Consider the following 10,227-nt stretch of genomic DNA (forward strand, 5'->3'; position numbering starts at 1 on the left):
TTAAACATACAGGTGTCTCCATCACTGTAGGACAGTCAGTCAACATATATTATTGGTCGTCTGGTACAACTACAGGTGGCTCCTTCACTGTAGGCGTCAGTCACCATACATAATACTGGTTGTCTGGTATCAACATACAGGTGGCTACTCGTCATTGTGGACGTCAGTCACCATACATTACTGGTTGTCTGGTACAACATACAGGTGGCTCCGTCACTGTAGACGATCAGTCACATACCATTACTGGTTGTCTGGTACAAGATACAGGTGGCTCCGTCACTGCAAAACACTGTTAGATTCTTTAGGGTTTAACATAAACCTTAACTAAAGCGAATTATATGGCAACATGAACAAATTTTACGACTGAAATATCAGAGACGATCGAAATTAAGAGTGAATGAGAGCGATATAAACACACAGTTTAAAAGGACAAAGTATGAATGGCAGCCAGGGAATAAGGGGGCCGCCCAGCAAAATTTTAGAAGTTCGCGTTCAGTGGCAGAGTTAAATTAATTGTACAGACTTCCATTGCTCTGGTGGAATTTAAAGGTCATGTGTACCTCTACAGACAGAATTTAAAGGTACATATTAAAGTGCAGAATTCAAAAAAATATCGTTAAAATAATTCACTTTAAATTCTTTAGTTATACAACAGCTGCAATTTATGACGGTGTGTAAAAGTTCACTGTTGCATGGTAGTATTAAAGTGTTTAATTGACGAGGTTAATTAACCTAACCTAACCTATAACCTTTAACCCTAATGACGTATCTAAAAGGACTTTCTTGACATAATGCAGCTGGAAGATTTACGTTCAAATGATGATGTTTAGATGTTGGTTAATGAATGAGGGAGTTAAATGGATGAATTTTAAGTTCGCGTTTCATGGAGTCGTTTTGAAACAATTTGTTAAAAAGTCAGGGTTTAAATGATCATATGTACAAGGTTGGCCAGATGGTGGGAGTGTGTAGACACAGCCATAATCATCCGATGATTGCATTTAGAAACTGACAGATGTAATATAGCAAGAAATATGAACAAAACAGTGAGTTGGTGACATGTTTCATATATTTGTAATACATCTCTGAAGATAGTTCGTAGATCCTTAAGGGGAATGAATGATGGATAAATGGTGAGAAAATGTGCAAAAACGGGGCTAAGTATTTCAGTCCAAACTAGAATTCTTTTGTTCACTTCTTCGACATTGATCTCAGGACATTTCAATGGCTGAGATTTACATGATACAGAAAACCATTGAACAGGGAATATAGACAGATAAAAGGTTATATAAATAGGCAAACTGATAGATGTAGGTGCAATCAGAGTCGCCTATGATTTCGTTCACAGCGAATGAGATGATAAATGGGCGAGGCTATAACCATCGTCTATGATTATTGTAAATGACTAATAATGATTAATCTTTATTGTTTTTGTGCGGACTGCTGTTAGCCTTTGAAGGTTAATGTTCCCTCAAAGTTGCCCGGACCCTACCACTAGAGAGGTCAGCAGTTCGACTTAGGGTCCATTTGTGCCATGTTTATGGCACCCAACAGAATGGATGTATTTTTCTTATTTTTTTTTTCATCCCTATGGATGGGACTCATAAATGTTAGGAACTTTTCCTAACGATTTGATCCTTTATGATAACCGTTTTCATTCGTACAATAGTTTGTCAATAATTTGCAACTGAATGAGAACTTTTGCCATAGGAAGTGTCTTCTGAGGACCGGGTATAACAGGGTCGACTGCTGGAGGAGGAGCAGCTTCTCCAATCTCAGGGACGGGAACTTAAGGTTCAAGGAATTTCAGGATAAATTTTGGGTTTGGGTGTGGACTTTAATCTTCAACACGGCCGCTTCAGCTTTAGGGTCGGCTGCTGCTGCAGGTGCTGCTGATCCTCCTGTCGCAGTGAACGGCCCACATCAGGGTCTTCATCGACGACCAGTACGAGTACGTCGGGATCCACCAAGCCTGATTCATCCCCATAGAAGTAGGGATCAAGGTCACCAATTCAGTGGTAGGCATCACTTTGCCCCGTTGTTTGGTGGGAGCCAAAGAAACATTGATGGGTATGGCGGCTGCTCCTGTGTCAACTACACCAGTTTCCTCGCTGGGTCCGCCTTTGCACAGGTCATCATCATCATGATGCCGAGTCTGGATCTTCACCACTACTCTCTCGTGCACGGGTTCGATATCCAGACGTGGTCTCTTCCTGGAAGGCCTTTGGCATTCTGGAAGGCACCGCTTTCCTCCCTGGGCCAGGCCCTCACTGCTGGACAACCAGGCAATTCTGGTGTAGGCGTACTCCTGGTGGCGGCCGTTGCGTCCTCCAAGTCTGCGATCTGCCTTGATGCCCCACCGTCCCAGTGTTCTGCCGACGTTCAGGACGGCAGCTTTCTCGTACCCGAACCCTTCGCAGAATTCACAGTATCGCAAATATAGCTCAGTTCGGCTTATACAATCTTTAACAGCCCCGGTTTGCTGGATGTGAGCCTCGAAAAATTCAAGGAAGGATTCCTTGCCAGGGTACCGATGGGCAGCGCGGGCGTGAGTCATTTCTGCGATCTGGTGAGATGAGTGATTTACTTGACGAAGTAAACTTTCATAGACCAGCACTTGCAAAAATATAGTGAAGCCACACAAAAATATAGTAGACTAGCGTTTCCTCATTGATTTGATATCCTAGATTATAGATTAACAGAGTGAAGATGAAGCACTAGTGTAGTGAAGATGAAACATCAATATAGTGAAGATAGCAAGATACGATAGAGGGTGTACACTGGGCAGAATTACCTCTTGTGGAGAGTGTTATGTAGCTTGTAGTGGAAACATAATGACATCAATGATGGTGTGTGTGTATATGTGTGTGTGTCTGTGTGTGTGTGTGTGTGTGTGTGTGTGTGTGTGTGTGTGTGTGTGCGTGTGTGTGTGTGTGTGTGTGTGTGTGTGTGTGTAGTTGTACAAAGACTATATAAGAAAGACAGGAAAGCAGGAGTAATCTCGCGTGAGCAATGACTGCTTTAATTGTGCACGTTGTCAACAGCTGGTGGTACTAATTACCTTTGCGCTGTCTGGCTGTCTGTTTGTTGACGAAAACTTTACAGTGAGTTTTCAGTTTAAAGAAAGAAAATAATCTAAAACTTGTTTTTTCATGTTTTTCCCAAGGATGAATTATTGTATGGACGACTTGAGACAACTATGAGCAATAACATATGTAGGTAACATTAAACACAATGTTAGGGACCAAATCAACTGGACGGTTTCATCAACAATCATGCCATATCAACCAGGACATATTTCATTCTTTAACATTAAAGCAACATATTTACATACATGTCCCGTAATTGGTCCACGTAAGCCTAATTATCCTGATGAAGTGATTATGCAGATAAGAGATGATGGGAAAAACTCTAACAATAATGAGCTTGAAAACAAAGATAACTAGCGTAAGTGACTCGTCAATAAGTAAGCTCAAGAATATCTTTTTCTTTAGTTACAAAACTGTAGGTATTGGGGAAATATGGAATGTACTTCTTGATATCTAAAAAATTCGCCTTTGTCTTTGTTGAGTTTGTAGAAAAATGTGGTTGTTTGTTATCTACTTGTCTTAGATTTATCCCATCCTACGTTTATATCTATGAATGTCTTACCAATTCTATCATAGCAATACCCCTTACCTTTCTTTGTCCTGTGGAAATGTGTGTAAATGTGATGTGTGGGAGTAGTTTTCCTCCTCTTACATATCACACATAGATAACATCTTTTTCTGCTCATAATCATATATCTGATTAATCTCATGTGAGTTCTACGTACCGAATCACAGACACCATTATCTCTCACCGTCATGTTCACTACAGAGAGAGACACCATTATCTCTCACCATCATGTTCACTGCAGAGAGAGACACTTTTATCTCTCACCATCATGTTCACTACAGAGGGAGACACCATTATCTCTCACCATCATGTTCACTACAGAGGGAGACACCATTATCTCTCACCGTCATGTTCACTATAGAGGGAGACACCATTATCTCTCACCATCATGTTCACTACAGAGGGAGACACCATTATCTCTCAATATCATGTTCACTACAGAGGGAGACACCATTATCTCTCACCATCATTAAGTTCTGGCCTGCAAGTACCAGAGATCTGCTACTCAGGACCACCTGGCCATTGTTTGTTTGTGTCAACATTTCCATCTATCGATCGCCAATATACCCAGTCTGTCCCATCTATCGATCACTATAACCAATCTGTCCCATCTATTTATTTTCATTATACACTGTCTGTCCCCATCTATCGATCTTCACTATACCCTGTCTGCCATCATCTATCGATCTTCACTATATCCTGTGTGTCCCATCTATCGATCTTCACGATACCTTGTCTGTCCTATCTATCGATCTTCACTATACCCAGCCTGTCCCATCTATGGATCTTCTCTATACCCTGTCTGTCCCGTCTATCGATCTTCACTATACCCTGTCTGTCCCATCAATCAATTCATTATAATGTGTGTCCCATATAAACATCTTCGCTATACCATCTGTCCCATCTATAGATCTTCACTATACCCAGCCTGTCCCATCTATAGATCTTCACTATACCCAGCCTGTCCCATCTATGGATCTTCACTATACCCTGCCTGCCCCATCAATCAATTCTAATGTGTGTCCCATCTACACATCTTCACTATACCCTCTGTCCCATCTATGGATCTTCACTATACCCAGCACCCAGCCTGTCCCATCTATAGATCTTCACTATACCCTGTCTGTCTCATCAATCAATTCATTATAATGTGTGTCCCATCTGCATATCTTCACTATACCATCTGTCCCATCTATGGATCTTCACTATACCCAGCATGTCCCATCTATCAATCTTCACTATACCCTGTCTGTCCCATCAATCAATTCATTATAATGTGTGTCCCATCTACACATCTTCACTACACCCTGTCTCTCCCATCTATGGATATTCACTATACCCTGTTTGTCCCGTCTATCAATCTTCACTGTACCCAGTCTGTCCCATCTATGGATATTCACTATATCCTGCCTGTCCCATCTATCAATCTTCACTGTAGCCAGTCTGTCCCATCTATGGATATTCACTATACCCTGTCTGTCCCACCTATCGATCTTCACTATATCCAGTCTGTCCCATCCACCTGTACCCCTGGTCACCATGTAACAACCATTAACCCACTTACAATATTTTAGATGGTCTCTACATTTAAAATCGCCGAAGTCGACATGCTTTTGTTTGTATGAAGTCGACTATGCTTTAATTTCTATGTGGGATATTAGAGCATGGGGGTACCTTACTATATTTTCCATATCAATTTAGACTCACTATATTTGTGGACGTACAAGGATAACCGAGGTTACTTCGTAAAGTGCACAACGTAATCTTAGTATCTTCAACATGGAAGTTTTTGCAAAAAGCTCAGTTGTGGAGGTGGTCGAGCAGCAGCAGGTGCTCTGGGTCGCCCTCCTTGACCAGGCCTACCTGCCTTTCCACGATGAGGAGGATTTGCTGGACCGTCCACCACACGAGACCCGACTCCCACATATAGATGAGTTGGGCTGCGATGATGACGACATACATGTCATCGTGCCCACCAACGAGCAGTTGCAAGGGGTTCTCAAAACCGTCCTGCAGAGGTATACCATCAGGGTCGTCAACGTTCCATACAAAATCTCAAGGTCGAACGTCTGGGAATTCTTCAAGCAGTTCGGCGACATCGTTCGCTTCGACATGCAGTCCTACACGACCTACGAGAACCACCGCGGGATTGCCGTCATCCAGTACTCCTGCTATGCCTCCTACAAGAAGGCACTTCTTGCCGACGTGACACCACTCTCCATCAACGGTCGCTGTGCAAAAGTGAAACCTCACCGTCCCACTGATGCTGACCAAGTGACCTCGCCCACTCAAGTGGCACTGCAGCCCACACTCCCTACCAGACGCACCATCCATGAGGAAATGCAGCCCACCCCACCTGTCAGGCCCACTTTCAGGGAGACATGGCAGGTCTCAAGACCTGTCAGACCCACCATTCAAGACCGACTTGGTCCCCCAACACACGTCAGGCCCACCATTCAAGACCGACTTGGTCCCCCAACACATGTCAGGCCCAGCGTTCTAGACCGACTGGGACCAATAACACATGACATGTCCTACGTTACAGACCAACTGCACTCCGCACCTCGTACGGGCGTTAAAAGGCGTGTCGAGATGACACACGCTCCCCGTGCCAAAAGATTCAGTTGGTGAGGAACCTGAGTTCTTTCTTCCTGCTGGTGCTGCAGGAGAACACGGCCCTAGAGTGGACACTGGAGGTGTGTTTGGGTTTGTGTTTTGGTTATCAATGAGGAACCAACACCAAGACAACTTTAGTTTGGCCTTGCCAAGGATAACGTTAATCTGGCGGAAGTCTGGCTTTCTCCCAGTAGTGGATGACACATAATATCTACATAGGGACGTTGAAAAACAAAGAAAAAAAATGGGAACATTATCCCGCCCAAAAAAAGATACATAAATTCACGGGGATAATTTCCTTCGTCTTCAAAGAAAAAATGAAACTCTTCCGATGCTACCGTGCCTTCCATAAAGCAACCCTCAAAGAAATCACTTTCTACACAATACGCAAGGATTCGGTTAGCCAATCTTCATATGGCTGGGGCTATTCTTCCCTCTGATTGATTCATTTTCAAGATTAAGGAAAGTTATAATAAAAATATTGTATTGAGTTTCTCCGTTGGCGTCAGGGTAAACACCCATCCCCCCCGAAGCTTGGTTACCTTTCCGTGGTGGGGGGGACTTCATGGATTGGGCAGTAGCAACCATCGTTGGTTGCTTCTGTTCAATCCATGAACGAAAAACCAAGCGTCTTGAACGTAATTGTCGTATAAATTCACTTGGTGTCAAAACTGACGCGAAAGCGGTTGTCTCAATTTTGTCAGAAATGTTTGTGCGTTTCGGCCTGATGGCGGGAGTCGGTTTGGCGCTGTGGTCATGAGGGAATACGAGGAAGATTGGCAACCGTCCCAGAAGTAGCTACAGTGAGGCCCAGCAGCTGTCCCTAATACTGTGGAAGGCACTCATGTAAGGTGTGCATTGAGGCGCAGCAGTAACAAGGGAAACGGACAACCAAAACAGCAATCTTGATCATCAGGAGGCTATCCAATGCTGAGAGTAGATAAGGACGATTATTGTATGGCTTCGTTCAGAGGATGAAAATCTTAGTATACAAGCTAGGATTTTAAAGTGTCTCAAATCTATGGAGAATAAACAAAAATCTATGAAATTATTTCTTATAATATAGTAACCTGTAATGAGGTTAGTGATTTTGTATATTTTATGCAACCTACGTTAACAAAGTTGATCAGGGAATTGGCCAGATATATATATATATATATATATATATATATATATATATATATATATATATATATATATATATATTTTTTTTTTTTTTTTTTTTTTTTTTTTTTTTTTATACTTTGTCGCCGTCTCCCGCGTTTGCGAGGTAGCGCAAGGAAACAGAAGAAAGAAATGGCCCAACCCCCCCCCCCCATACACATGTACATACACACGTCCACACACGCAAATATACATACCTACACAGCTTTCCATGGTTTACCCCAGACGCTTCACATGCCTTGCTTCAATCCACTGACAGCACGTCAACCCCTGTATACCACATGACTCCAATTCACTCTATTTCTTGCCCTCCTTTCACCCTCCTGCATGTTCAGGCCCCGATCACACAAAATCTTTTTCACTCCATCTTTCCACCTCCAATTTGGTCTCCCTCTTCTCCTTGTTCCCTCCACCTCCGACACATATATCCTCTTGGTCAATCTCTCCTCACTCATTCTCTCCATGTGCCCAAACCATTTCAAAACACCCTCTTCTGCTCTCTCAACCACGCTCTTTTTATTTCCACACATCTCTCTTACCCTTACGTTACTTACTCGATCAAACCACCTCACACCACACATTGTCCTCAAACATCTCATTTCCAGCACATCCATCCTCCTGCGCACATCTCTATCCATAGCCCACGCCTCGCAACCATACAACATTGTTGGAACCACTATTCCCTCAAACATACCCATTTTTGCTTTCCGAGATAGTGTTCTCGACTTCCACACATTTTTCAAGGCTCCCAAAATTTTCGCCCCCTCCCCCACCCTATGATCCACTTCCGCTTCCATGGTTCCATCCGCTGACAGATCCACTCCCAGATATCTAAAACACTTCACTTCCTCCAGTTTTTCTCCATTCAAACTCACCTCCCAATTGACTTGACCCTCACCCCTACTGTACCTAATAACCTTGCTCTTATTCACATTTACTCTCAACTTTCTTCTTCCACACACTTTACCAAACTCAGTCACCAGCTTCTGCAGTTTCTCACATGAATCAGCCACCAGCGCTGTATCATCAGCGAACAACAACTGACTCACTTCCCAAGCTCTCTCATCCCCAACAGACTTCATACTTGCCCCTCTTTCCAGGACTCTTGCATTTACCTCCCTTACAACCCCATCCATAAACAAATTAAACAACCATGGAGACATCACACACCCCTGCCGCAAACCTACATTCACTGAGAACCAATCACTTTCCTCTCTTCCTACACGTACACATGCCTTACATCCTCGATAAAAACTTTTCACTGCTTCTAACAACTTGCCTCCCACACCATATATTCTTAATACCTTCCACAGAGCATCTCTATCAACTCATATCATATGGAAAAAGGTGAGAACAATGGAAGTAAGGGGAGTGGGGGAGGAATGGGATGTATTTAGGGAATCAGTGATGGATTGCGCAAAAGATGCTTGTGGCATGAGAAGAGTGGGAGGTGGGCTGTTTAGAAAGGGTAGTGAGTGGTGGGATGAAGAAGTAAGAGTATTAGTGAAAGAGAAGAGAGAGGCATTTGGACGATTTTTGCAGGGAAAAAATGCAATTGAGTGGGAGAAGTATAAAAGAAAGAGACAGGAGGTCAAGAGAAAGGTGCAAGAGGTGAAAAAAAGGGCAAATGAGAGTTGGGGTGAGAGACTATCAGTAAATTTTAGGGAAAATAAAAAGATGTTCTGGAAGGAGGTAAATAGGGTGCGTAAGACAAGGGAGCAAATGGGAACTTCAGTGAAGGGCGTAAATGGGGAGGTGATAACAAGTAGCGGTGATGTGAGAAGGAGATGGAATGAGTATTTTGAAGGTTTGTTGAATGTGTCTGATGACAGAGTGGCAGATATAGGGTGTTTTGGTCGAGGTGGTGTGCAAAGTGAGAGGGTTAGGGAAAATGATTTGGTAAACAGAGAAGAGGTAGTAAAAGCTTTGCGGAAGATGAAAGCCGGCAAGGCAGCAGGTTTGGATGGTATTGCAGTGGAATTTATTAAGAAAGGGGGTGACTGTATTGTTGACTGGTTGGTAAGGTTATTTAATGTATGTATGACTCATGGTGAGGTGCCTGAGGATTGGCGGAATGCGTGCATAGTGCCATTGTACAAAGGCAAAGGGGATAAGAGTGAGTGCTCAAATTACAGAGGTATAAGTTTGTTGAGTATTCCTGGTAAATTATATGGGAGGGTATTGATTGAGAGGGTGAAGGCATGTACAGAGCATCAGATTGGGGAAGAGCAGTGCGGTTTCAGAAGTGGTAGAGGATGTGTGGATCAGGTGTTTGCTTTGAAGAATGTATGTGAGAAATACTTAGAAAAGCAAATGGATTTGTATGTAGCATTTATGGATCTGGAGAAGGCATATATATATATATATATATATATATATATATGTATATTTTTTTTTTTTTTTTTTTTTTTTTTTTTATACTTTGTCGCTGTCTCCCGCGTTTGCGAGGTAGCGCAAGGAAACAGACGAAAGAAATGGCCCAACCCCCCCCATACACATGTACATAGACACGTCCACACACGCAAATATACATACCTACACAGCTTTCCATGGTTTACCCCAGACGCTTCACATGCCTTGATTCAATCCACTGACAGCACGTCAACCCCTGTATACCACATCGCTCCAATTCACTCTATTCCTTGCCCTCCTTTCACCCTCCTGCATGTTCAGGCCCCGATCACACAAAATCCTTTTCACTCCATCTTTCCACCTCCAATTTGGTCTCCCTCTTCTCCTCGTTCCCTCCACCTCCGACACATATATCCTCTTGGTCAATCTTTCCTCACTCAT

This window comes from Panulirus ornatus, chromosome 70, assembly GCF_036320965.1.
Source record: "Panulirus ornatus isolate Po-2019 chromosome 70, ASM3632096v1, whole genome shotgun sequence".
NCBI classification, from domain to species: domain Eukaryota; kingdom Metazoa; phylum Arthropoda; class Malacostraca; order Decapoda; family Palinuridae; genus Panulirus; species Panulirus ornatus.